Genomic DNA, 27,367 nt, shown 5'->3' with positions numbered 1-27,367 from the left:
CACCCAAGAAGGACAGGAACCCAACGGCACAAATAAAGGCTAAATGGAGAAACACTGATTATACAAATGTACACCAAGTCAACATTAAATTGGACAAGACTACCTAATGTCATCAAACTATCAAATTACAGAACTAGAAAAAAAGAACAAAATTTATCTGGAAGAACAGAAGAAAACAGTAGGAAAGAGGGGGGGCCTAGCTACCAGATCTCAAACTATATTACAAAGCCATAATCATCAAAACAATTTGGTCCTGGGTAAGAAACAGAGACTGTTGCGTGGAAGAGACTGGGGACCGATATACAGAAAAAATGGGATCGGTAAACTACATCGGATAAACCCAAAGACTGCCCAATGGGGCAAAAACTCACTATGTGGCAAAAACTGTTGGGAAAACTGAAAAGCAGTCTGGCAGAAAGCAAGTAAAATCAACAGCTCATACCACAGAACAAGATAAGCTCCAAGGGATTCTATGCACAAAAGGAGAAAGCAAAAGCAAGTGAAAAAAAACACAGAGGAAACAACCCCTCATATCTAAAGATAGAGGAAAAGTTCATAACCCCAAGGAGAGATATGGATTCACAAAGATGAATAATTTTCATTGCATAAAATAAATAAGTTTTTTTTTAAGGTTTTTGCAAGGCAAATGGGGTTAAGTGGTTTGCCGAAGGCTACACAGCTAGGTAATTATTAAGTGTCTGAGGCAGGATTTGAACTCAGGTCCTCCTGACTGTAGGGCTGGTGCTCTATCCACTGCACCACTTAGCTGTCCCCAGAAGTTTTTTCACAAACAAAACCAATTCAGCTAAAATTAGAAGAGTTGAAAGAGAATGGGAAGAAAATCTTGACAGCAAGTTTCTCTGATAAAAGTCTCATTTCTCAGATATACAGGGAATTGATTGAAATTTATAAGAGTCATCTTCCAATGACAAATGATTAGAAGATATAGGCAGTTTTCAGAGGAAGAAATCCAAGCTATCAATAGCCAGAGAAAAGCTCTAAATAATTAGAGAAATGATCATTAAAACAATTCTACCCCACCATCAGATTAGTACAGTTTTTCAGACAAAATAAAAAAAAAAAGAAAAGAAAAATGACAAATACTGGAGGAGTTATGGGAAAATGTGTTTGTGAAACTTGTAAAGTTGTCTGGAACTTTGCCCCCAAACTATTAAATTGTGTACCCTTTGAGCCGGTAATACCACTGCAAGGTCTGTGACCCAAAGAGATAATATGAAACAGAAAAAACACCCATATGGCCAAAATTATTTATAGTGGCTTGTTTTGTAGTAGCAAAGAACTGGGAGATGAGAGGGTGCCTTTCAGTTGGGAAATAACTGAACAAGGGATGCTATTGAACTGTAAGAAATGAAGGGAATGGGGCAGCTAGATGGCGCAGTGGATAAAGCACCGGCCCTGGAGTCAGGAGTACCTGAGTTCGAATCTGACACTTAATAATTACCTAGCTGTGGGGCCTTAGGCAAGCCACTTAACCCCATTGCATTGCAAAAACCTAAAATAATAATAAAAAAAAAGAAATGAAGGGAATGGTTTTAGAGAAACTTGGATACAAAGTGAAAAATGCTGAGGTTTTAGTTTTTCAAACTATACAGGAGCTATAGATTTGAATCTAATGTTGCATTGGTCTTTTCAGTTATCCTCGATCTTCTGTATTTTGTATTGTAATAAAGTAAATTAAGGCCTTCCACAGGAAACAGGTTATTTATTCCTGGGTTTTCTATAAACAGTTTTCTACAAGCCATGGTTTGGTCAAAAACAATTTATGGAAATTATGTTTGCAAATTAAAGTACAAATATCCAAAATTTGTAAAAAAATGAAATATGATTTATATAACAATAATATTATAAAGACCAACAATTTTGAAAGACTTGGAAATTCTGATCAACTCATGTCATTTCCCTTTTCAAAGATCTTTAAGGGATTTCTAATCAAGATGTCAGTCTGATTAGAGTTAAGTTGCCCCACTCCCAGCCACCTACTTCAGCCAGACTCTGAACAAGAATTAAAACGAGAAACTAGGCTAAGTGATTCTTATAACCACAAGAGGTCAGTCAAAGTTCTAAGGGCAACAGGAAACGGGAGAACTAACAAAGACAGGGCCAAAGACAGTTCATGTAGCCTGTAGGCAGCAGAAAGTCTTAAGGTGGTCAGAAAGGCCCAGGGCTTGGGGCTTAGGAACCCTGTTCAGACAGGGACACCCAAACACTCCCTAAACTGCTACTCTGAGATGCCATAGAAGGTCCTAAATATCCAGTGTTCTGAACCCCAGAATGGGGTGGAGGGTCTAACCTTAGGAGGTGGAGGGCCAAGGTGAAAGGGAGGAGGAAGGAAGGCTTAGATTGCCCTTTGTTTAAAAAAAATTTTTTTTTAATTTTTAAAAAAATTTTTTTTACAAGGCAAATGGGGTTAAGTGGCTTGCCCAAGGCCACACAGCTAGGTCATTATTAAGTGTCTGAGGTTGTATTTGAACTCAGGTCCTCCTGACTCCAGGGCTGGTGCTCTAGCCACTGTGCCTGCCACCTAGCCACCCCTAGATTGCCTTTTAGGCAATAGTGTGATCGAATGAACTCGAGCATGTAACAGAATATGATTACACAGTAAAAAATGATGAAAGAGAATCCAAGGTTGTATGAGCCAATGCTCAGGGAAATGAGGACCTGAAGACCTGAAACCAAGGCCTAATAAGGTCTCAAGAATTCTGAAAAATGCAAAGACCAACCATGTTGGTAGAGAACAATGATGAAAAACAGCGCCTGCTTCTGGTCAGAAAAGGGATGGACATACAAGGTGTCTGGCCAGAACCTCTCTCTCTCTCTCTCTCTCTCTCTCTCTCTCTCTCTCTCTCTCTCTCTCTCTCTCTCTCTCCTCTCTTGGTCTCTCTGTCTCTGTTTCTCTCTGTCTCTGTGTCTTTCCCTCTCTTCCTCTATCTCCCCTTTCTCTCCCTCCCTCCCCAGTTTTCTTTTCTTTTTAGGGCCAATGAAATGTTTTCAAATGCACAGAAAAGAAGTGTTCAAAGGAAGCACAAAGAAGCATGCGACAATGTCTTTTAAAGAAAAATAGAAAGTTTGTGTGCTTTTCTCTAATAACAAATCTGAATCTCCCTATTGCACCAACAGTCCTGGGATGGCACCGACATTTCGGAGGGGGAAGATTCCATGCTTTGAAAAGGTCTTTAGCATCATTGATAAGGCACAAAGGTTCTGAATTGGGGGATCTTTTCTAACCTGATGGAAGTCCTGATAGTAGATGGCCACTTCCTAGCTGGACAAGCACAGAAGCAACTTTATCGGCTCCCACCTTCTGATTGTGCAATTATATAAATACGCTTCTCCAAAATCCCAATGGGAGCTGGGTTTCTAACTAGAGCCCCCTCAGCATGTGTACAGGCTTAGAGGAACTAATAAATGTATATGTTAACCTAATTCTGTTTGTCCCTTATTAGGACAAACTCTCGAGGTTAACACAAGTTTGTTCAATTCTTTGTTAAGGTCAACCACATGAAGGTCATCACATCATAGCTTTGAAAGTAGCAGGTAGATTTTTAGATAAACTTTTTAGAGAAGCAAATATCTAATTTCATATTCATTCTACACTCTCCATTCCAAAATGACACCACAGCTAGGTGGCACAGTGAAAAGGGCACTTGCCCTGGAGTCAGGAGGACCTGAGTTACTCGCTGTGCGACCTTGGGCAAGTCACTTCACCCTGACTGCCTCATGTCCAGGGCTTCTCCAGTCATCCTGATTCACATCTGGCCACTGAACCCAGATATCTTTGGGGGAGAGAGTGAGACTGGTGACAGCACAGTCTCACCCCCTCAAAACCAATTCATGAGCTTGTCATGGCCTCATCTCCTTGATGTCCTGGTCTTCTTTGAGAATGAAGGACAAGCAACATAACACCTCTCCCTCCTCCAGGCCAGTCTAGCCCCTGCCTTGGAGCCTTGGCACAGTGACTCTACCTGTCTGTCTCTCGTCCCCTCACAACTGTCTGGTATGATGCAGCTCAGGTGCCACTTCCTGGGGTTTTCTTGGAATATATACATCCCCCTCTCCCTTGGTGGGCTCTTTCCTTTTTGAAAAATTACTCTGTTTTTGAACTCTTCTTAAAGTTGTGTTTTCCCCATAGAGCAGCAGTTACTGGAAAGCAAGTTGGACTAGCTCCCAGGATTGCAGCAATCAAATATGAGAATGGAAGGAAGGCCTCTTGTAAAGTATAAAGGTATCATGAGCTATTTTGTTAGATGGAAAAGGGCTGGAGAGACCACTGGGAGCCTTTCTCAGATTTCTCCAATTGTTTGGTCCCACCTAAACCCATCCCCAAAGAAACCTGCATTGTGGAGGGAAGGTAGAGTGGGGAGGCTGTTCTCCAGACTCTCCAGTGTCAGGGCAGCTGCTGGGATGATGACATTTCTATAAAGCTTTCACATATATTATTTGGGAAGAGCTCAGTGAGAAAGAAAGATGTTAATGTTCCATTTTACAGATGACCTGAGGTCCAAGGCCCAGGAACCTGCCCCTTCACGACTCCTGGGGAGACCTAAGCCTTCCTGGTACCAAACTAAATCTGGAGGAGCTAAGAAAGAAACAAGATCCTTTGGGGAATTTAGGGAGCTGCTGCATCTGGCACCTCCCCAGAGCTCATGCCCAAGCTCAATCTTGGTTTTTCCCCAAACCTATTGTGTATCCAGTTTTTTATCGGGGTCAGAGCAGAAGCAAGGGCCATTTTCTTAGTGATCTAGGGCAGCAATTCATAAACAAAAAATAGCACCACTCAACAGAACAGTAAGAATAAAACAGTAGTCCATAATGCCTCCATTTCCATGTCATTTCCAAGCCAGAGCAGGTTAGTTTGGTTGGTACACTAGGGCCAAACTGAAGGAGGAGGGAAGCACTTGAACGGGGTTGAACCCTGGGAGGGCTCCCAAGATGAGAGCCTGAGAAAATTTTGACAAAGGCCAGAGGAGCCCGTCACAGAGCTCCAGGGGCCGTCACCATGGAAGGATCTTTCCTGGCTCTCCCCTGGGAGAAGAAGATGTCTCACAAGCCCAGGTAGAACTCAGCAACAATCCCTGGTTTTGTGCCCAGGGGACCGGTCACCCCTCCCTGCTGGGGCTAGGGAGATGGCCAGCCACTCCTTTAAAAGGAGAAAAAAGGAAACCATTATCCCCACCACTTCCTTCACCTTGGCTTTGTCCTCTAGTGAGCCAATGGCCTAAAGCTCATTGTTTGGGGGGGGAAGAAAAGGAAAATGAGGAGTGACTGAGACACCCTGGTTTTTACATTATGGCTCCCCTGCAGTGAGACCCGCCCCCCAGTCCTACTTCACACTGAGCTTCACAAGAAGCCTGGCCTCCTCCCATGGGGAGGGTGATGACTAGGGTGCTGGGAAGGGGCTCAGAGTCCCTTAAGGAGGGAGGCAGAGAAGCTTGGGACAGATCTGGCTCTGGCAAGCTCTAGATATGAAGAAAATGATATTGTCCTAACAGCTGAGGTATCAGCAGCACCACCCCCATAAATTACCCATGCTGCACCTCAAACGCAGTTGGCCTGACCCCCTCCCTAAGATGACTTGCTCCTGGTCAAGGTCAGATCTGCTGTCAACCTTAGGACAGAGCAGCATTCACTTCAAGATGGTTGGGATTGGGGGGGGGGGCTGGAGAAATATAGGGTCTCCCTCCAAGGTTCCTGCTTTTTGTTTCAATCCAAGCATCTTCTGGCTTAGAGAACTCAAAGGCCATTCTCTCCAGTTAGAGGGGAGGGAATGGAGGCGAAGTTTGGCAGCTTCATCTCTGTGGCATCGTGGCGCCTTCCTCCTTAGTAGGGAGCCTGCCACCAGAAATTGAAAAGCCAAGACAGAGGTGGAAGTGGAGCCCAGAGGTGAGGGCAGTGAGCCAGGGCCTGGATCCTCACCTGGGATGGCCACAAGGGTCAGGGAACAGAGGAGGGGGCAGCCTGGAGGGAATGTCATTCATCACCCAGACAACCTCCCGTCAATTGGCTAGAAAGATGGCTGGCAAACAGAAAGGGCCAGGCTTTTGGAAGGGACTCTCAGTGGCCTGAGGCAATTCCTCTGGGCAGACCCAAGTGGAAGGTCAGAAGCCAACCCCTGGCTCAAGGTAGGAGACCCTCATGTCTTCCTCAGTCCAACAAGATGGTGGAGGGCTAGGTGAGTGGAAAGAGGGCCTAAAGAAGAGAGGACAGAGCCAAGAAAGACAGTCATGGGGAGGGAGAAGAAGCAGGAAAAGGGAGAAGGAGCCAGCCCTAAGGCCTGGGGGATGGGAGTCTCTGTGGGCCTCTCCCCCAGACCCCCATCAGGGGGCCCCCTCATTCAATCCCATCTGGACAGAGCGGGCTAGGTCCCTCCCCCCTCCCCACCAACTCCTTTTCTAACTGGTGTTTCATTGACCCTTGCGTGTGCTAGCCCTGACAGAGCACCTGCACCCTGGCTGGGGGTCTTCACAGGGGGCACCTCTCCTTGCCAGGCCTCTCTGGGCTGGAGCTGAGCAAGACCCCAGCCTCAAAAGAGAGCAGGGGGGAGGTCAGGCCTCACACTGCCACCCAGTGGACACAAGAAGCCACGGCAGCTCCTTTGGTGGTGGGCCCCCAGCCCCTCTGCAGAACAAGAAGGAAGTCTCCGGCCTTGGCATTTGTCGCTCATCGTCCAGAGAGGGAAACTGAGACTCAGAGGGCTCATTATTTGCTCAGGGCTGTGAAGGAGACAGCCCATGACCTCCATCCTAGGCCAAGCAATGCCAGAGGCCGGCTAGTTGATGACCCTGATTCTGGCACAATTTGAAGCTCCTCTCCAGGCTAACAGGATCTGAGTTCAATCCGACCCCAGACACTATCTAGCTATGTGACCCTGGCTAAGTCACTTCACTCTATTTGCCTCAGTTTCCTCCTCTGTCAAATGAGCTGGAGATGGACATGACAAACACTGCTCAACTATCCCTGACAGGAAAAGTCCAAATGGGATCACGAAGAGTCAGACAAAACTGAAAAAATCTGAAAAAGGTCCTTTGCTTCTTGAGGACTAACAAATCAGAGGGCTAAACACCAGACTACTCTGCAGAGAAACTCTTGGCAGCATAGTATGCCAATGGCTAGTGTCCAGATGGGGCAAGTGGGGCTCAGGACACTGTGATCTCCTGGAAGCCAGGTCTTCTGAGTGTGGTAAGCTGGGTACTGCTTTCCACTGTGCCTCCCTATCTCTGTGTGGGCAGCTTCAAGGCATCTCCACTTTCTTTTCCTTTGGTTTTATGCAAGACAATGGGGTTAAGTGACTTGCCCAAGGTCACACAGCTAGGTAATTATTAAGTGATTTGAACTCAGATTTGAACTCAGGTCCTCCTGACTCCAGGGCCAGTGCTCTATCCACTACGCCACCTAACTGTCCCATATCTCCACTTTCAATAGCTGAGGAATGCCCAGTTTCAGGACTGTTGACCATGGACCCAGGAAGCTCAACTCAAACTCAGACCCCCCACCCCCAGAGAACAAAGCTTAGGTATAATGGGCTGTCGACGAGAGGACTGAAGAGGTCGGGCACCAAGAAGACTGAAGCTAACCATTAAAGCTGGCTGGACAGAACAGGGGAGGGAGGCAGCACAGCCTGTGCAGGACCTGGCTCAGTTTGAACCCCCGGGGGAAACAAAGGGTTCAAGTGTGAGGTCCCTTCCCAAGTCAAGGCCCTGGGACTCCCCAGAATGAATCCAAGTCAAATGGCTCGAGTTGCACATATCTGGCAACTAGGAACTGCTGTTGTAAACCTTTTATTTCTTTCTATGAAAATTATACCTTCAACTTTTGTATAAAAGAGACTTATTTGGGGAGTTAGAGGGAGATAATTACAAAAAAGGGCATAAAATACGTCTTTTAACAGGAATTTAATTGCCAAGAACATGACAGAGATGATGGCACAATGCCCACAAGAAGCCTACAAAGGCCCTGCCCATGCAAAGCTGATGAGAGGAATCAGGAATAACAAAGCCCAAAGAAATGAGGGCTCTTCTGGGGTTTTAAGGACTCCAATAGGAGGGAGTCATGGAAGCTAGCTTTCTCTGGGCCTTTCCTCAAAATGGAGGCTCCTGGAGGGACTCCTCAAGGGGAGAGGGGGACCAACCACCCAGTGAGATGCTTCATTTTCTCCCTTAGCCTAGTCTTTGAACTGAATTTCCCACCAGGCTAGTGTCCTGGGCGTGACTTGCTCTGGGAGCTGAGATGTCTTCCTGATGTTAGTAAGTAATAAAAGGGTGAAAATTGGAGAAATGCACTCCTTGGGCTGAGCATCCTATGGGGAGCATCCCTTGAGGCAGACGAACCAAGGCCACCTCCAGAGGCCTGCAGACAGAAGTCTCCTGGCACTCCTGGTGGCTGCTGGGTGGGGTTCTTCCCCCATAGCAGACTGGTCTCCAGGCCAATTCTACCAGAAACCAAACACAGAAGTAAATTCTGAACTTTGCTCAGTGGGAAAACTTTGTTCTTTGGACAAACTGCTTCTCAAAATGCTGAGTATGTGAGAAGAGCCCAAGGAGTGAATTCAGTGAAGAGCCTGCAGGATCAGGCCCACTGTCCCCCTGCCCACCCCAACTCAAGAGTCCTCTCTCAAATGAGGCCAGAGAAGCTGGACAACCTCTCCTGAGGTCTGGCCCAGCAACCGACTCCAAATAGTGGAGAAGGAGGGATCTGAACTGTCACCTTGTGACTAACGTGAAATGACTGAGCAGAGTCTGGAGGCAGATTTTCACACGATCTTAGCCAAAAGGTCGAGAAGCGATAGGGAGGCAGATTTTCAATGGCCTGTTTGCTTTTCGGAAACTAGCTGTGGCTCACTGACCATCACGGATGACTCATGTCTTGGTCTCCCCTCCTTCAGCCACAGTCTGCACATCTCCAAGCTTCTCCAGATACCTCTCTTTCTTTTGCTTCTCCCATTCCTTCCATTAACTAGTCAGAGACACAGACCCCTCCTCTTACAGGCTGTTCACTTTTTCATTAAATCCCACCTTCTCACCCCTGCTTCCATCAAGTCAGTGTCAGGGGTGAGGGATGAGCAAACCTCCTTCCCGGGGTAGAGGCCTGGGACATTGCGTGGATTATCAGACTGGTTGAAGAGTTGGCTAATTTACTAAACTGTCTTTTTCTTTCTCATAGGTTTTTTTTTTTTTGGCAAGGCAATGGGGTTAAGTGACTTGCCCAAGGCCACACAGCTAGGTCATTATTAAGTGTCTGAGGCTGGATTTGAACTCAGGCCCTCCTGACTCCAGGGCTGGTGCTCTATCCACTGCGCCACCTAGCCGCCCCCCTCATAGGTTTTTTTTTTTTAAACAAGGGAGGCTTATTGAGTAGGGGTACATCTAGAAATGGAGTTGAAATAAAAATGTTTAAAGAAAGTCCATTTAAATCATGGTTTGAGGGAGCCAAGATGGCGGAGTCATGATTGGAAAATCCAAGAAAATAATCCTAGTAAGTCCCTTTTCTAGTCCAGGTGAACAGAGGGAAACAGAGATATCTGGACTCTGAGGATGGAGGTCAGGGGTGAGACAGACCCAGGAAGCCCTCCATTTGTAGAAAGCAAATCAGCGCCAGGTTACAAAGGGGGCTCTGGTCCAGCTCAGAGGGACCAGAGGCCAGCTAGAAGCTCTGTTGTTTCTTCCCCTGCTCTGAGTCCCAGATCCCAGGAGGACAAGGAAGAGGCAGGCCAGGGGGAGAAGCAGTCTTGGGCCCACAACAAGAAGAGGGTTCAAAAGCAAGTATGATTTGGGATCACCCATTGAGCTCCAAGCTCCTCCTGAAACTTGCAGAAGAAGAACCAAGGGCAGGAATCTCAGCTTAAGGACCCCAAATTTCGCCCCCACACATGCCAAGCCCAAATGAATGAAACACATTTGAAGTAGCCCCATTTCTAAAACCCATTTGCTTTCCTCCCAAGCCCCAGAAGCTCACGTCCTAGTTTTGCAGATGAGAAAACTCAGAGGTTCAGAGAGCGTGCTATCTGGGCCAGGTCATGGAGAACTCTTTCCACAACTCCACCAGGACTCAGCTACAGAGGAAATGATGGCAGGAGTGCTGGCAATCATCTGGCCCTGCTGAGGCCAGGCCTTTGCCCACCCTTCCTGGTGGAAGGTAGACAAGGCCAGGTAGGCAAGACCAGGTGGGCAAGGCCAGGTAGGCAAATCCCAAGGAGGAGACATAATTGGAGAGCTGGGCTAATGGGAACCAAGGGAAGCACTCTAGAGAAAGGGCTTGGAGACACCATGAGGCTTCTCCAGGACAGCTTTCACTTCCAAAGGGAGAGGATTGGACAGATTCAGGATAAAAAGGCATCTGCACCATTGGGGGAGGGTTGACAATAAAGAGAGCCAAGGTGCTTTGGGATATCAGGGGATGGTGGGTTGGGAGGTGTAAGAGAAATGGCAAGATGGGTGCTATTTATTGGCAACTAACCAGAATAAAAGAAGAGTTAGGCTTCCAGCTTAGAGGTCTAATTTTTTAGGACTTGGGAAGTGGGAGATGCTCCACAAGACAGCTCCTAAATTCTCTGACAAGCCACTCAAAGACCAGGACAAGCTGTTGTTTTTTGGCAAGGCAATGGGGTTAAATGACTTGCCCAAGGTCACACAGCTAGGTAATTATTATTAAGTGTCTGATGTCACATTTGAACTCAGGTCCTCCTGACTCCAGGGCCGGTGCTCTATACACTGTGCCACCTAGCTGCCCCAAGAAAAAGCTTTTAAAGTACAAACTTGTTCACTTACAGAGAGTTAGTGGGAACCAGATCATCAGGCTTATTATTAAGGGCTGTTTCCCCAGGCCAAAGAAGTCACTTCCTTTCTCATAAGGGAAATTCTGCCAGCTTCTCCCCCTCCCAAGTCTTTTAGAAGTTGTCATCTGAGCCTTTCTCCCTTACCCCTACTATCCCCCAAATGCCTACATCTAATCTGAGTGTCAAAGGTTACTGGATGCTTAGGGTGGGATCGAAGGGGCCCTGGCTACCAAGAAATCCACAGTCAAATGAGGAACAGACAGAAGTCCAAGGAAAATGAAAAAGCCCAGGGAATGAAGCTATAAACACCAAGGGGTCAGGTTACTGAAGTTTTAGTCAGAAAGGCCTGGCCTTGGAAGGGTATGACTGGAAGGGTAGGTGGGAAGGACAGACGTTCCAGGTGGGAGAACAATTCAGGAAACTGTAGTATCATGTATGGGGGTTACCCATTAAAGAAACTAGGTAACAGAGGCAGAAGGACATGAGCAATAGGATATTAGGAAGGAAGACCTTCACCTCATGCTAGCAACAAATGACGTCTGTCCAGGACTAGAAGGGGCTCTGCCAGTTCTCAGTCACTCACTGCATGACCCTGAGAAGTCCCTTTTCTCTAGACCTGTTTCCTTATGACTTCAGAAGTCCTTTCTAGTTGGAAAACATGCCAATGAACATCCTGGAGGACTCCTCTAAGGCCAGGCCCTGCCTTCCATGAGGTTATAATCTCGCTCCAATAACGTCAGTCCACCAGTCTGTCATTCTTCCCCAAAGGGCACAATGCTCTCAGCTCCATACCCCTTGGCCCCCCACAGCTTCTCTCCACCAATTCTCCCAGGACAGGCAGGTTATTGGTACTTGGAGACAAAGGAAAAGTCTTTTCTAAAGCCCTTATCACAGTGAAAGAGGGGGAATTTTCCTTGCTTCCCCCCCCCCCCCCATGAAAGAGCAGCAATTTTCTTTCCATTTAGGTCTGAGCTGTGGGGACAATGGGGACACCTCAGCTTGTTTCTCGGCTGCACGTGGCCCACCAGCTCTGGTGAAGGAAGATAGGCTTGAAAACTGACCAGCCCTTAGTTTCCTTCTGCCCCTAACGAACCATTTTCTGGGCCGTCTGTGATTCTACAAGATAAAAACTCATTCTCCTTTCAGAAAAGTCTTTCTCAAGGTTTCCTTGGCTTCCTACCCTGGATTCATGGGATAAATGGGACAGAGTCACTATTGTGGGCCACATTAGGGTCAGGGGCCATTGATAAGGCGACAACATGGCAACCTGGCCTAAAGGTCCATTAGAGCAGCTGTTGTGTTCCCTGCTGCCAGGCTGCCCTCTCCTGCAGCTACATGAAGGCATTAACCTTCCACTCCCAGAAGAGGCACCAGCCCCTTGGACCCCCACCGCCTCCCCCACTCCCTAATCTCCCTCTAGGCTCTGCTATGCAGGAGTCTCCTGGTACTTTGAGTCTCTAATTTCATGACAGATCATCCCTCTAGAAATGCCAGCTAGAATTACTGTAGCTATTAAACCTCTTTGGCAAAGCTCTCCTTTCCCCAGATCTCCTCATGAGACCATTCATCTGCCCCACACAAGCTTATCCTCCAAGGAGCTGCTGTACCCACCCTCCTGACTCCTCTGCCTTTTGACCTCCAAAGATCCTGGACGATGGCCAAACTCCAAGGGGACAAGAGGAGCAGGACTCCAAGGCACATCAATGCCCATGTAAACCCATGCCAGCCCAGGGGCAGTGGACCCATGAAGCCCAGTCCCTTACCACGGCAGGCAGGAAGAGTCTTCAGGGATGCCTCAAGGTGTCCAGAGCTGGCTGGCTGGGGGCCTCTCTCTGTTTTTAACTTGCCTCCCTTCAGGTTCAGCCCCTTTCAATGATTTCCCAGCCTCTGGAAGGCCTCCCCTAGTCTCCTATTTAGGGAGGAGAAAGTTGCTGCCCATAATCCAATCTCAGGCCGAGGGTCAGGCCTTGAGCAAAGTCAGTTTAAGAGAAAGAAAAAAAACAAACAGGTCAAGGGTGAGAGTGAGCTGGCCGAAGGGCCTTCCACAGAGTCATAGCCTGGAAGTCCTTCCCCTGGAAGACCACTGACTCGTCCCCTGGGACAAAGGGCTGCCAAGGAAGCTGAGTTAGGAAGGGGGGTTGGGCAGGGTGGCCAGCATAAGAAAGCACATGAAAATAGACTGCTGGGGTCTTCCACTTGAGAAACAGCTACATGATAGTCTCCCTTTCCTTGTCTCTGCCTCTCAGTCTGTGTCTCCTCCTTCACACCCCTACTCTTTCTCCACCCCTTCCTCTCTTCTCTTTCTTCCTTCCCCATCCCCCCCTTTAGAGTCAGTCTTGATGTCCTGGGCCAGAGACTGAATTCAAAGTTGGGTCACATTTTACTATTCTTAATTAGCAAGGTGAGGGCGAAGTGGGGCGGTTACAGTCAGCAAGTTTTTATTAGGCACATGTCTATGCTAGGCCCTGGGGATTGCAGTCAAGTAAGGCAATACCTGTCTGTCCTCAAGGCACCCCCAGAGTCAGGACCTGAGTTCAAATCCAGGCTCAGACTCTGTGTGACTTTGTACAAGTCACTTCACCCTGACTGCCTCACATCTGGGGCCATATCCAGGAGCTCTGACTCAGATCTGGCCACTGGACCCAGATGGTTCTGGAGAGAAAGTGAGGCTGGGGGCTTACCTCAGCAGCCCCCTCCCTCTATTTCTGTGGCATCATCACCCTGATGTCATGGTCTTCTTGGAGAATAAAGGACAAATATCATCATCATCATCATCATCACCATCATCACATTCATTCTATGAGGGAAAACGGAATGTTCCTAGATAAATTAATGCAGGGAATAGATGAAGTACAAAGTCAAAGATGGAGAAGAGACTAACACCCGGACGGTCACCACCTATGAAAGGAACATTTGTCCATAGAAATAAATAGGCTTAGGGGTGGCTAGGTGGCGCAATGGATAAAGCACTGGCCCTGGAGTCAGGAGTACCTGGGTTCAAATCAGACCTCAGACACTTAATAATTACCTAGCTGTGTGGCCTTGGGCAAGCCACTTTAACCCCATTTGCCTTGCAAAAACCTAAAAAAAAAAAAAAAAAAAAAAAAGCTCGATTTTCCTAGAGATTAAGTTATTACTGAGAGCAGAAAGACAACTCATGCTCTGGCTGGCTCCAGAGGCTGCGAGAACAACAGTTGGCCCAAAGGCTTAGGCCGTCATTCATTTCATCTCTCACAGGGGGATCTCAGAGATGTTCCCTGCCTCAGGTGTTCTCATACAAAGGTAGCTGAGCTGAACCTTAAAAGACTTGAACCCATTTTCACTTAGCTGGATCTTGATTAAGGTGAGGAGGCCTGAGGACAGTAGGCAAAATAAACACATCCCCCTAAAACACACATACACACACACACTCACACATACACACGCAAACATACACACATACACATACACACACTCACACATACACACAAACACACATATACTCACACACTCACACATATACACACACACAAACACACTTACACACACACACACACACACACACACACACACACACACACACACACTCCTCCTTGAGGGTAAAGACTCTTGCTTGGGTGTATCTAGAACCCAAGAGCTTAGCCCAGCCCCTGGCCTTAGTAAAGGTTTTCTCTCTCCATCCCTTGACTGGCACCAGCCGACTTGCTATCCTATACATTCCTTGAGCTCATGCCTTGGCACTGGCAGTTCTGTCCTTCCAGGTTGACACCCCTCCTCCTTTCCACCATTTAGAATCTTGGTTTCTTTCAAAATTCAGATCCAATCCCATGTCATTCAAGGGGTCCTTCCCAGGGCCCAAGCCCTGCCAAAGCCTTCCCCATTAAGGCCATCTTTCATCTACTCTCTGGCTGGGTCACCTACTTCCTCCTCCATGACTGACAAAAAGGAGGGAAGGAGAGATTCTGTGGAGAAGAGGAGGGTAGGGGGAAAGAACAAGATCACTGTGGATGGGCTCAGGGGGAGGATCCAATGAGCTAAGGAGAACATCTGCATGGCCTGTTGCTTTTATGCAGAAGCCCTCTTGTTAACTCATTTTGGTTCCCACTTTTTCTTCATTTTTCCAACAGTAATTATTCCACAAGGACTCTAGGAGTGAGTTTGGGGGTGAAGGAAAGAGAGCTGAGATGCTTCCTAAGATTGACTGGCTCCCCCTCTTCAGTTAATCTCTAGAAATCAAAGACTCTGGGAAAGAAGGAAGGGAAAGGAGAGTCCATGGAAGGCTTGTTGGAGGGAAGGAGGACCTGTCTTGGCCAAACAGGCCTATCAGGCTGGCTGAGCAAATATTTTCTCTCCCCTTCTTCCTAACCACCCTGGAGCTCTGGCCTAGCCTGGCAGCCTAGAGGTCTGAAGGAAAGCTGGCACTTTTCTCCCCAAGACCAGATACCCAAGAGTAAAGACAAGAGACAAAAGCCTTGATTTCTAACAACTGGAGGGAGAAACTCTCTAAGTGGCAGCTCCCCCTCAATTCAACCTTAGGAGTTAAAACTGGAGTAATTTAAGATTTTAAAATTGAAGGCATTTCGGATTAAGTGACTTGTTGGTCCAAAACCAGTAAGCAGCAGAGGAAGCATCCCTGGCACCGGAACCCCAGCCCAACCAGCACTAAAATTTCCAATGTCAAATGGGAAAAAATTCAAACAGAGCTGGGCCCAGGGCTGGATGGAACCATTCCAGGAACCCCAGAAGAATGTTTAGGGGTTACTCTGTTCTGGCTGCAAATCATTGATACCCCTCAGAGAACAAGAGGGTCCAGAAAAAGAGGAAGGGTCTAAAGCACAAACTGGTACCTTCAACTGCCATTGCCAAAGGAGAAAGGAGGAAGAGAGGTGAGATAAGGAAGAGAGACAGGGAGGTGAGATGAGGAGGTGAGATGGGGAGGGGAGATGGGGAAGAGGGTTGGGGAGGAGAGATGGGGAGGGAAGATAAGGAAGAGGGTTGGGGAGGGGGAGATGGGGAGGGAAGATGGGAGGGCAGAGCTGTGTAAACTCCCCCTCTTAAGCTCTGTAAGGCGCTTCCTCCTCTGCCACGTGGAGTGGCCCAGCCCTGGTGGGCCACAATGAACCTCAAGGCAGGCTTACACTCCACTGTCTGTCTGTCTGTCTGTCTGTCTATCTCTCTCTCTTTTAGGTTTTTTTTGCAAGGCAAATGGGGTTAAGTGGCTTGCCCAAGGCCACACAGCTAGGTAATTATTAAGTGTCTGAGGCTGGATTTGAACCCAGGTACTCCTGACTCCAGGGCTGGTGTTCTATCCACTGCGACACCTAGCTGCCCCACTCCACTGTCTCTCAAAAAAATAAAGGCAATTTTTTAATGAAGAGGCACCTGGCCCAATAATACAGATAGTGCCTGAATGAGATCTATGCCAAACAAAACAAGAGACAAATAATGAGATCCTTCAGTTGGAGGGGAAAGATCTCCAAAGGAACTGCTGAGAAAGAGCAGGTGGAGAGAGGCCTTCCCACCCAAGATCTTGGTCTGGACTGCAGAGCAACACTGACTCCTGGGTACTGTTATCTGGGTTGTTGCCCTGGAAAACCCCTTGGAATTATGTGGGGAAGTGATGCAATTGTTCACATCCTCTGACCCAGTCTTCACTAGAAAGTCACAGACGCATTCTTGTAGGAGCAGAAAAGGGCATCAAAATCACTCCTGTTACCTGGGCCCCGTGGCAGATGGTTGCACTACAGGTAGGAAGCATCAAGGAGTTCCACAAAGTTCGCTGAGACCCCCCCCCCCTTTGCCTGGATCACTTCTCAGCTTTCTAATAGGAGTCCCTGTCTTTAGGGAGGCCTCTGCTGCCACAGAGCCTCCCTCCTCCTCCAGTGTCCCAAAGTCCATGGCACCCTGGGGCCTGCCCCCCCAGGATCAACTCTGCCACCTTCTGTTTGGACTGGCTGGCTGGCTCCAGGCTGGCCTCTGCCCCATCCTCTCCAAGTTTCCCCTGCGAGCTGTATTCTGCCTCCCCTGGCTGTGCTCCTGCCAGGGCTGCCCCCAGGCCTGGCAGTCTTCCTTCTCCCTGCCACCTTGGGGAATTTCTCGGTCTTTTCAGAACTCAAGTCAAGCATCACCAACCACCCCAAGCCTTTTCTGATCCCTCCAAGGCCTACCTTCCGTCTATACTAGGTCAAAGGGTCTCCCCCACCAGAAGGTCAGCTCCTCAGAGACAGGAGCTGGTCCTCACCTGGCAGGGCACCCCCAGCACCCAGCATGGAGACAGCTCTCAGGATGTGCCTGCCAATGAACACCAAAACAGAGGGTCATGGGAGAAAGGCCAGGCCTGAAGACCTCCCCAGCAGCACCCAAGAGTCAAGTGACTGGGACTGGCTGTGAGGTGCCATGGAGGTCCAGTAGGCCAGTAGGCTCCCCCTCCCCACAGAGACATGAAGGCTGAGGAGGCCAATGGGTAATGCTTTCAGTCTGACTATTGATACAGGACAGAGCAAGGCCTGCAGTCAGAAAAGCACAGGTTCAAATCCCACCTCAGACACTTGCTAGCTGGGTGATCCCAGGCAAGTCATTTAACCTTTGTCTCAGAGGATAAAATGAGGCAACATTTGTAAGGTAAACCTTCAAATGCTACAGAAATGTTAGCTATTGTTTTTTTCTTTTATTTTCAGGGGGTAGGGAAGGCGAGGTGACAGACTGGAAAGCCCAAGGACACCTTAGGTGTGTCACTGGACCATGGGCCAACACTGGGGTCCCTCGCAGTGATCGAAGGACCAGAAGGGCTGTCTTAGGTCCGGACAATTGAACAGAAAAGCCTGTACTGAAGAGAGCAGCAATTAGACTTAATTATCAGTCACAAATTACCCACAATGAAGCCAGCAATGATTCCACACTCGGTTTTGGTGTCTTCCATTCATGAGGAGGAGGAGGAGGAGAGAGGCTGCTGGGGGGGAGGCCACTCAGGTTGCCATCAGCAGAACCCCAGGAGGCACCACAACTCTGGTGGCCCTTCTTGGGGTGTAGGGCACCAGTCAAGAAGACCTCAGCCAAGGGCTCCCTGGCAGCAATCAGGCCATTGGAGTTGGCTGCCCTGGGTCCCGGCTCTGATGCTGGACTTGGTCGGGGGCTCTGGGTTCTGATTCTCCCCTCTGGCTTTAGCCTCCATTTAGAAATCAAAGCTGTCGGTTCAGGTCCACGCCATGGGGCTGCTAGTGGTTTCTGATGCCTAATAAGTGCTTGGTCAATAGGAGACACTAGAGAGATGGCCTGGGTGCAGCCGGGGCAGTGTCCTAGGGAAGGCATCCCTGACCTTCCCCCTGCCTGAGGCTTGTTTAAGACTACATGTAACCATCTTACTGTACTGATGGCCTCTTCCTGGGCCTCCTCTTCCTCATCTACATAAGGAAGGGGCTCCAAGGGATGCCCCCCCAAGGCCCCTCCCTCCACAGGGCTCTCCTCTGGGCTCTTCTGGTGTGGCTGGCTGAAGTACGTGATAAAATGCTCCAGCCTGAAAGCTATTTGGAACTATGCCCAAAGGGCAACAAAAATGTGCATACCCTTTGACCCAGCAATACCACTACTGGGTCTATACCTTGGAGAGATGAGGAAAGAGGGTAAAAACATCACTTGTACAAAAATATTTATAGCAGCCCTGTTTGTGGTGGCAAAGAATTGGAAATCCAGTAAATGTCCTTCATTTGGGGAATAGCTTAACAAACTGTGGTCTATGTATGTCATGGAACACTATTGTTCTATTAGAAACCAGGAAGGACGGGAATTCAGGGAAGCCTGGAGGGATTTGTATGAACTGATGCTGAGCCGGATGAGCAGAACCAGAAAAACACTGTACACCCTAACAGCAACATGGGGGTGATGTTCAACCTTGAAGGACTCACTCATTCCATCAGTGCAACAATCAGGGACAATTTTGGGCAATCTGCCAAGGAGCGTACCATCTGTATCCAGATAAGGAGCTGTGGAGTTTGAACAAAGTGCAAGGACTATTCCCTTTAATTTAGAAAAAAAAAAACAACAGATATCTTATTGTCTGATCTTGTTACCTCTTAGACTTCTCTTCTCTTTAAGGATATGATTTCTCTCTCATCACACCCAATTTGGAACAAGGTACAACATGGAAACAAAGTAAAGACTGACAGGGTGCTTTCTGTGGGGGGGAGGGGGGAGGGAAGCAAGATTGGGGGAAAAATGTAAAACTCAATATCTTTCATAAAAATAAATTTAAAAAAGAATTCTTTTCTTAGCCAAAGACTATTACTTTTAATTTTTAAAAACCCATTATTATGTAATTTTGCTATCTCATACTTTATTTTTCTTCCTTAAGGATATGATTTCTCTCTCATCACATTCAACTTAGATCAATGTATACCATGGGAACAATGTAAAGACTAAGACTGCCTTCTGTGAGGGGTGGGGGGAGGGAAGTGAGATTAGGGGGGAAATTGTAAAATTCAAAATAAATAAATGTTTAAAAAAGAAAAAATAATGCTCCAGCCTGGTAGGGACATGAGGAACGAGAAGCCAGGAATTCTGTTATCAGAGACAAAGAGGTGACAAGAGGCTGGAAGAGATTCCTGCGATGGCTGGGCTGTCCCAGCTGGGGGTTTGCCCAGGGGAAGAGAGGCCCTGGATTAGTGGGCAAGAGTCTGGCCTGGCCCTAGCCCAGGGTGAGAGTTCTGGGGGCTGTTTTCGGCAAAGCTGCCAGAGACTGCCTCGCAAGCTCCTATCAGACAAACTGGAAAGCCAGACAGAGGAAAGCAAGGATGATGAGTTGGGGGGAGGGTGTCCAGGGGGAAGCAGAGCTGGCTCCTAGTTGCTGCCATTCCTGGACCATCTCTGCCTAGCTGTCCACAGAGGGTTGGCCCCAGCCCACAACAGCAAAGGTCCGGCAAGGGGGCATCTAGAGCGCCCTGGAGGGCAGGGACTGGTTTGCATGGTGCCTGGCATTCTTTAATAAATAGGGATTGTCTCTTAGATCAATGTAGACCATGGAAACAATGACTAACAGACTGCCTTCTGTGGGGGGTGGGAAGCAAGAATGGGGGGAAATTGTAAAACTTGAAATAAATAAAATCTTTCTAAAATGTTAAAAAAAAATAAATGGGGATTGTCTGACAGATTTTAGATGACTTGCTGAAGGTCACACATCGAATAAAGGCCAGGGCAGGTCAAGTGAAACAAGGCACATTCACGTGTGAACCTAGTAAAAATGTGTTGAAATTGGAAGAGTTACAAGTAAACCATAAGCAAGTAGACATTGCATAAAAGGGCCAAGAACTCTGGGTCAAACCAGAACCTCTTCCTGGAGAATCTCCCAAATGGAAGGAAGATATCTCGAAGCTTGCAGACATTCTCGTAGCAAGACCGGTCAACAATCCAGGGATGAGATGCAGAGGAGTGACCCATGACTTATCGTGGAGCAGAAGAAAGTATTTAAATCATCTAATTTATCCACAATAGGCAGGAAAAGTAGTCACCTTATTATTCTGTCATGTTGTCACCAAGAATATCAAGCTCCCTAAAACCTCAAGTGAAACACTGGCTGGAATTAGGCTTCAACGGACTTAAGTTTAGAAGGAAAATATAGGATAAAATATTTTCTAAGAGAACCAGAACCTTCTACTAGTTAGACAGTGCTCAGTTTCCATGTCCCCACAGTCCCCACACGCCTGTTCCCACAGCCCCCTCCCCTCCCCTTCTTTCCTGGCTGCTGTTTTAAAGTTTGCCCTGTCCCAAATTTGAATTTTTATACTGATTGAATCAGAACTTCGGTGTTTGATTACCCAAAGTTCTGCAGACTTTGTGATCCTTGGACTTTTTCTATGTAAGAAATACTTCTTTATCTGTGAATATGCTTGCCTAAATGATTTTCCAGAATTCTGCTTTATGCCTATAGGAATTTTTTAAATAGAAAATGAGGGAATATGATATTTCTGTATTTGCATTGTGTGAAACAGTGAGGTAAAGCAGAACTGGCTTTATTCTTGTCCAATCCATGGAAGTCAACATCCACTGTAATCATTAGACTAGAGCCACAAATCAAGGGAATGGACGTTGACCCAGCGCTCTTTATCACATCGCCTCACTAGGCCCAGGTGGACTCAGCTGGGCTGAGGAGTGGGCAGAAACCAAAGGAGGCCCTTGGGGACTGAGGTGGCTCTGCTGGAAATACTGGCATGTGGTCCTTGTACTACAGATGTCCAATGTGATTTGGAAGAGAAAGAGTAGATGCCCAGGTGGGAACACCTCAGGCCTCACTCTCACCCACATCACATGTTCGCTGTACCACATCACCATCTACTGGCCCTGCCCCCTGTCCACCGTCAGCTTCCTCCAAGGCCATCACTTCATGACCAGACTTGTATGACCAGGGTCACACAGTCAGTATTTGAGTCCAGATCTGAACTCGGGAACATGAGCTTCCCTGTCTCCAGCCCGGTGCCCGATCAATCAAACAATAACCATGCCAAGTCTGGGCTAAAGCTTTAGGGAGACAATAAAGTAAGGCCAATCCTTTCCCTCAGGAAACTCCCAGTCTAAAGGGGACCTATGAACAAACAAAGCAGGGATAAAGAGGGAATCATTAACAGAAGGAAGACACTCCAAGCTAAGGGTATCTGAGCTGGGACCTGAAGGAAGCCAGGGAGGTCAGTGGGCAGAGATGAAGAGGGAAAGTCCCAGGACAGCTGGAAAAAATGCCAGAGCTGAGAGAAAGAGGGTCTTGTTCCTGGGACAGCAGGAGGTTGGGGCCACTGGACACAGGAAAAAGACTGGAAGGCAGCTGGGTGATAAAGGGCTTTGAATGGCACACAGAGGATTTTGTATTTGCTGCAAGAGGCTATAGGAAGTAGGGGAAGGGGCAGCCTTTAGGAAAACCCCTTTGGTGGCTGAATGGAGGATGGACTGGGGTGGGGAGAGCCTGGATGGGCAGACAGACCCTTCCCATCCTAGCAGCTCTAGCAATAATCCACGTGTGGGGGATGAAGAAATATGACATCAGTAAGTTTAGGGTGCTTACCCCAGGGGTTCCCATGGACTACTTGTGCCCGACCTGTGGAAAAGCACCCTGAGCTCATGTTGATCTGATCAGCCAGTCAGACACTCTGTTGTATATCTCTAATGTAGTGATGTCATTTTGCTTTTTCAATAATGAAGGACAAGAACTGCTACAATCCTATTATGTAACCTCAATTGGGTTCTCACTGATGTTAGGCAAGCCTTCTAAACCTCCCTAATTCACTCATTCTCTCACAACTCTTGCAAACTTTTTCAAACCCTTCCCAAAGCTCTCATGCTTCCTCCTTCCCCATTCTCTCAGTTAAAAATCTCACCTCCTACCTTACAGAAAACATTTGAGGCCATCCACCAAGAGCTTCTTCTTCCTGTCTCACATGAAGAGGTGGCCTTACTCCTCACCAAGGCCAACTCTAAAGTGACTTCAATCCATCTCATCTCCTCCAAAAGACTGCCCCCGCATCATCCCCACTCTATAATTTATTTCCAATCTCTCCTCTACTGGCCACTTCCCTGACTGTAAACATGCCAGTCTCCTCATCCATCCCTTTTGTAGTCTACCTCCCTGACAGGGACTTCAGGGGCTTCAACAATTCCTTTCCTTCCAGTCTCTTCTCATCTTCCCTTGATCTAGCCTCCCCATCTCATCATTCCACTGACACTGCTCTCCCAAGGTTGCTAAGGATCTCTCAGTTACCTGATCCAAGGGTCTTTCTCAATCCTCTTTCTCCTTGGCCTCTCGGCAGCCTGTGAATGACCTTCTCCTTACCCCTCTCTTCTCTCCAGGTCTTTGTAGCACTGCCCTGTCCTGTCCTGGTTCTCCTCCTTCTCAGTTTCCTTTGCTGGACCTTCTTCTAGATCACATGAGCTAAGCAGACCCAGCACCAGGTATACGTCAGGGCTCTGTGCTGGGCCCTCTTCTCTTCTCCATCTAGGTTACTTTAGGTGGTGATTTCATCAGATTCCATGGATTCAATTCTCTCTATGCTGAGAATTCTCAAACCTGTTTATTCAGTCCTAATCTTTATACTGACAATCTTTCATCTCTAACTGCCCTTCAGACATCTCAATCCAGATGTCTAGTAGATATCTCAAACTCAACAAGTCCAAAACAGAACTCCACCCCCCCAGTCCCTCTTCCCCCTACTTCCCTATTACTATAAAGAGCAACACCATCCTCCCACTCCCTCAAGCTCAAAACCTGCAATTCCCCCAGGATTCCCTTATTCCCCATTGCCACTATGGAATCAAGGCTTATTGACTTTTACCTCTGCAGCATCTCTCAAACACCCCTCCCTTCTCTACACTGACATGGCTCCCACCCTGGTCCTGGCCTTCACCACCTCACACCTAGTACCATACTAGTCTGCAGGTGGGTCTGTCTGCCTCAGTTTCTGCCCACTCCAGTCACCAAACTGATTTTCCTAAAGTATAGGTCCGGCCACATCACTCCTTCACTCAGTAAATTATGGTGGCTCCCTGTTGCCTCCAGAATCAAATACATAATGGGGTTGGTCATTCAGAGCCTTTGATCACCTGCCCCCCCACATCCTCATCAATCCAGTGACCTCCTGGCTATTCCACAAATCAGAGCTTCATCTCTCCACTCTCAACAATCTCTCTGGCTGGGTTCCGTGGCTGGAAGACTCTTCTCAACCCAATGTTGCCTACTAAGCTCCTAAGCTTCCTTTAAAATTTTCTCCAGAAAGCCTTTCCTAATCTTTCAATTCCAGGGCTTGCCCCCGTTAACTATTTTCTATCCATAGTTTGCTTCCTATTTATTTGCTTTCTCTCAGCAGAATGTCTACATCCCAGTGTCCGAGGAGGTGAGCACGCACATTTTTTCTAAATGAATTGGCCTGTGTGTCCCTCAGATCTACCTAAGTGTGTCCACAGACGTATTTAGGTTAAGTGTATTTATGTCTTTCTCCAGTGGGTTGTGCTCAATTTATGTCTGTGCCCATAAAAAAGTGATTATCTTTGAGAGTGTGTTTAGAAAAGCGTGTGAGGATGTTTATAGGAAGGGTTAGAAGGGAATCTGGCCTTTTCTGTTTTATGTACACATAAGTCAATGAAACACTGGCTGTGTGTGTGTGTGTGTGTGTGTGTGTGTGTGTGTAGAAGGTGGACTGGGACAGGCCAGGCTGGGCAGTCCAAGAGTCCAGGACCAAGGGAGGGTTTGGAATCTTAAGAGTCAAGCCCAATGGGGCTTGGGCCAGTCTGGCCCTGCAGGGGGTGGCCAAGCTGACCCGACATCAACTCTGCTTCCTCCAGCCTGCTGGGCCATCTACAGTTCAACTTATGACTTTCTGTGGCCTAAAAAAGCTTCGGTGTGGGAGCAGTGTCTGGTTTCCTGTTTCTTCCTGACTTGCTCCTGGCCCCCACCCCAGCTCTGGTCCATCTTGCTTTCCCTGTGACCTCAGCACGTTCTAGGCCCTCATACTTTTGGAAATGTTTTCCTGCCATGTTAGCAAGAGTCAGTGCAGAACAACTGGAAGGTGCCAGGCTTGAGGGGAGAGTTACTTGGTCTAGGGTTGTGGGGGTAGAAAAGTTGGTGTCCAAAGGTCAAAGAAGGAAGAAGCAGTAAGACAACTGATCTTGTGGCTCCCAACCCCCCCTGACCCACTGGCTCCCTGAGTAGAGAATGTATCATTCATTGTTTTGCTGCACCAAGCCTCAGGTCTAAGCTGGGCCACAGTAGCCACTGGAGCTGGCATCCTTCTGCCTAAGCACACTTCACCTGTCCACAAGCCAGATTTGCTTTAACTCCTGTCAAGGGTCCTCAATCAATTCTCACCAGCTGAGAGATGCCCCTGGGGCATCTGGGGATGGGAAGGACAATCTGGGGAGGGTGGGCCCCCACTTCCCTGACCACCTCAGTGTTAGGTGGCCCAGTCCCCCCTTTATTCACTGAAACTTCAGGGCAAAGCAAGTGAATCAGGAAAGGTCCTCCTGTCTTGGAGAAGGTCAAGGAAGAACTGATACAAATGTTAAGGAAAGCTGCCACCCCTCCCAGAGCTGAAGCAGAAAACAAATTGAGGCCACAGGGCCAGAGTCACTGGCCCCTTTCTTCTTCCATCCAGCTGAGGCAGAGGCCGAATAGATGATATCCTGGGGCCAGAGGTGTTCCAAGGACTGTTCTCCAGAAGGGCTGAGAACCCACAACCGAGCTAATTAATTCTTGACTGCCTAGGATAAAAAGCAACAGGGAAATCCTGGATCGTTAAATATCAAACAAAACAAAACTGGCAAGGATGCTGATTCTCCCTTTTCCCCATCCATCTTCTCCATCTAAGCAGCTTTGAATGTTGTGTCTTAGCCTTACTCTGGCACTTGGTGGGGGGGAGGGGAAGGGAGAAGTAAGAAGAGAAGAAAAGCAGAGGGAAGTGGATGATGCCACCCAAGATCCCATAATTGCACCCCTGCCCCACGTGGTAATGGGGGAGGGCCCTCATTTCTGCAGATTTAAGTCTCTTCCAGCACCTGCTCAGAGCCCAGCAACAAGTGGCTCCGCCTCTGCTCCCAAAGATCCAGGGCTAATTTTCCATCCGGTTCTCTGTGGGGGCTTGGAATCATTTTCCATCTCCAACCCAGAATGCTCAGCCAGGGGGTGGCCAGGCCAGAGGGAGGAGGGAGAAGAACAATGTGCAGAGACAGCTCTGGGCCTGAGGTCCCGAGTGCTGACTCCCAACCCTTCCTCACAGGCAGCAGTGTCTAGGAGGCTGGAGAGTGCCTGGGCCTGGTCCTCCAATGACTACTGCAGAAGCCTCACCCCCTTTCTGCTTTGTGTGTAAAGCCCCAGAATCATGCAGTGAATGGGCAAAGGAAGGGGCCTTGGAGGGGAGAGGATGGAGCTCTCTTGGGCCTAAGTGACTGGCACCATACCAAACTCCAAGCCTCTCTTCTTTGTGAGAATCTGATTGGCCACTGTAAAATGTGCTGCCTCTTTGGACCCCTGAGTTGGGTTCCTAGGAGACATCAGTGAACACACTCCAGAATCCCCATGCTAAGTGGATGGAGAAAGCAATCATGCAGAAATCCCAGGCCCAGCCAGCCCAGGGAGCCACCACCTGGTTCCAATCCCCTGAATCTATCCTGCAAGATCCCCCAAGGCCTGATTTGACTTTCAATTTCCTCTTTTCTTCCTCACATCATCCCTCCCCAGCCCTTCCCGGAAAGGAAGGGCTGTTACCTCCCCGGCCTCTAGGTCTTTACCAGCCTCTTGGGTGAAGCCCCTCTTTCTCTCATTTCCTCTACATCTGTGTCGTACTGGTGAATGATGGCTGACATATGTGTGTGAGTGCACACACAGAGAGATGCAGAGAAGCCTTTACAGAATGCTTTATAAATAGAATGATGATCTTTGCAAGACTGGAAGGTAGCGCCAAGTGCAAAGAGGAGGCTGAGGCTGGCAACGAACAGGCTTAGTCCCAGTCACAGAGCAGGTAACTGCCTAAGGTAAGAGTTGGCAATCACTCATTCAACCCCTCCTCTAAGCAGGTGTGGACAGAGAGCCAGGGGCAGGATCAAAGAGCTCCGGGAATGTGGGGGTCAAATTCTACTCTGACCCAGAGAGGTCTCAGCCTGAGGCTACTCTCTGGCCCCAGAAACTGAAATGGAGCTTGGAACTGGCCCATTCCAGAGAACAGTCTGGAAGTCAGCCCAAAGGACTATAAAACTGCTACCCTTTGACCAGCAACACCACTAGCAGGCCTGCATCTCAAAGAGATCAAAGAAAAAGGGAAAGGACCTATTTGTACAAAAATATTTATTAGCAGCTCTTTTTTTCTGTGGAGGCAAAACATTGGAAGTAGGAGGGATGTTCATCAATTGGGGATTGGCTAAACAAATTGTGTTTATGATTGTGATGGAAGACACCTGGGAAGACTTACAAGCACTGATGATGGCTTGAAGGGATGAGTGGACCTGGGAATAAAGAGGCCCAAAGACCCGGGTCAGAGAACTCACATTCCAGGAGGCTTGTAAAGCAGAGTTCACAAGAGTTCTGTGAAATAAAGCCTGAAAAGTAGGAAGTCATCACGATTATTTATCCATCCCAGAGGCAACAGGGCACAACAGGTTTTCTGAATGCAGTATGCTGTGGTCAGATAGGTGTGTGATTCTGGCAGCCATGTGGAGATTGCACTAGAAAGGAGACAGACTCAAGCAAGGTAGGTGGACCAGCACCAGACAGAAATCTACAGTGTCCAAATCAAGGTAAAAATAAAACCTCAAATGAAATGTTTTACTTAATGCAAAGACTACCGCAGTTCCAAGTGAGTCTTGGGAAAAAGGGGATGGGGGCTGAGCTAGGTTAGTGACCGCGATATGGAGACTGTCTGTGGAAGAAGTGGCAAGTCTTGGCAGGAGCTCAGAATTTCAGGTGGGGTGGTGGTGAGGGAGTTAGGGAAAAGGTTGAGGGTCACTGAGGTTGCAAAATGAAGCAATTAGGAGAAGGTCCAGGTTTTCACCAAAACCTGGGAAGAATTTGCAGGAGGGGCAGCTCTAGGGAGAGGATCATCTTTTGGAATCTAATCCAAAGGAGGAGACCAGAGCCAGGTT

At 48.1% G+C, this 27,367-nt stretch overlaps 1 protein-coding gene across 2 annotated transcripts in view; it reads right to left on the bottom strand.

Moving 5' to 3' along the window:
* Positions 1-27,367, bottom strand: part of PC (pyruvate carboxylase) — an 86,386-nt gene that overhangs the window by 31,387 nt on the left and 27,632 nt on the right. The window contains exon 1 of one of the 2 annotated variants that reach the window (XM_074230961.1): positions 12,553-13,003. The exons of the other annotated variant lie outside the window; for it this stretch is intronic. The gene's annotated coding sequence lies outside the window, so the exon portion shown is untranslated. Of the gene's footprint in view, positions 1-12,552; positions 13,004-27,367 lie in introns of those variants that run through there. 2 annotated transcript variants of the gene reach the window in all.

The sequence above is a fragment of the Macrotis lagotis genome, chromosome 3, assembly GCF_037893015.1.
Source record: "Macrotis lagotis isolate mMagLag1 chromosome 3, bilby.v1.9.chrom.fasta, whole genome shotgun sequence".
NCBI classification, from domain to species: domain Eukaryota; kingdom Metazoa; phylum Chordata; class Mammalia; order Peramelemorphia; family Peramelidae; genus Macrotis; species Macrotis lagotis.
This window is presented reverse-complemented; position numbering and strand designations above follow the sequence as displayed.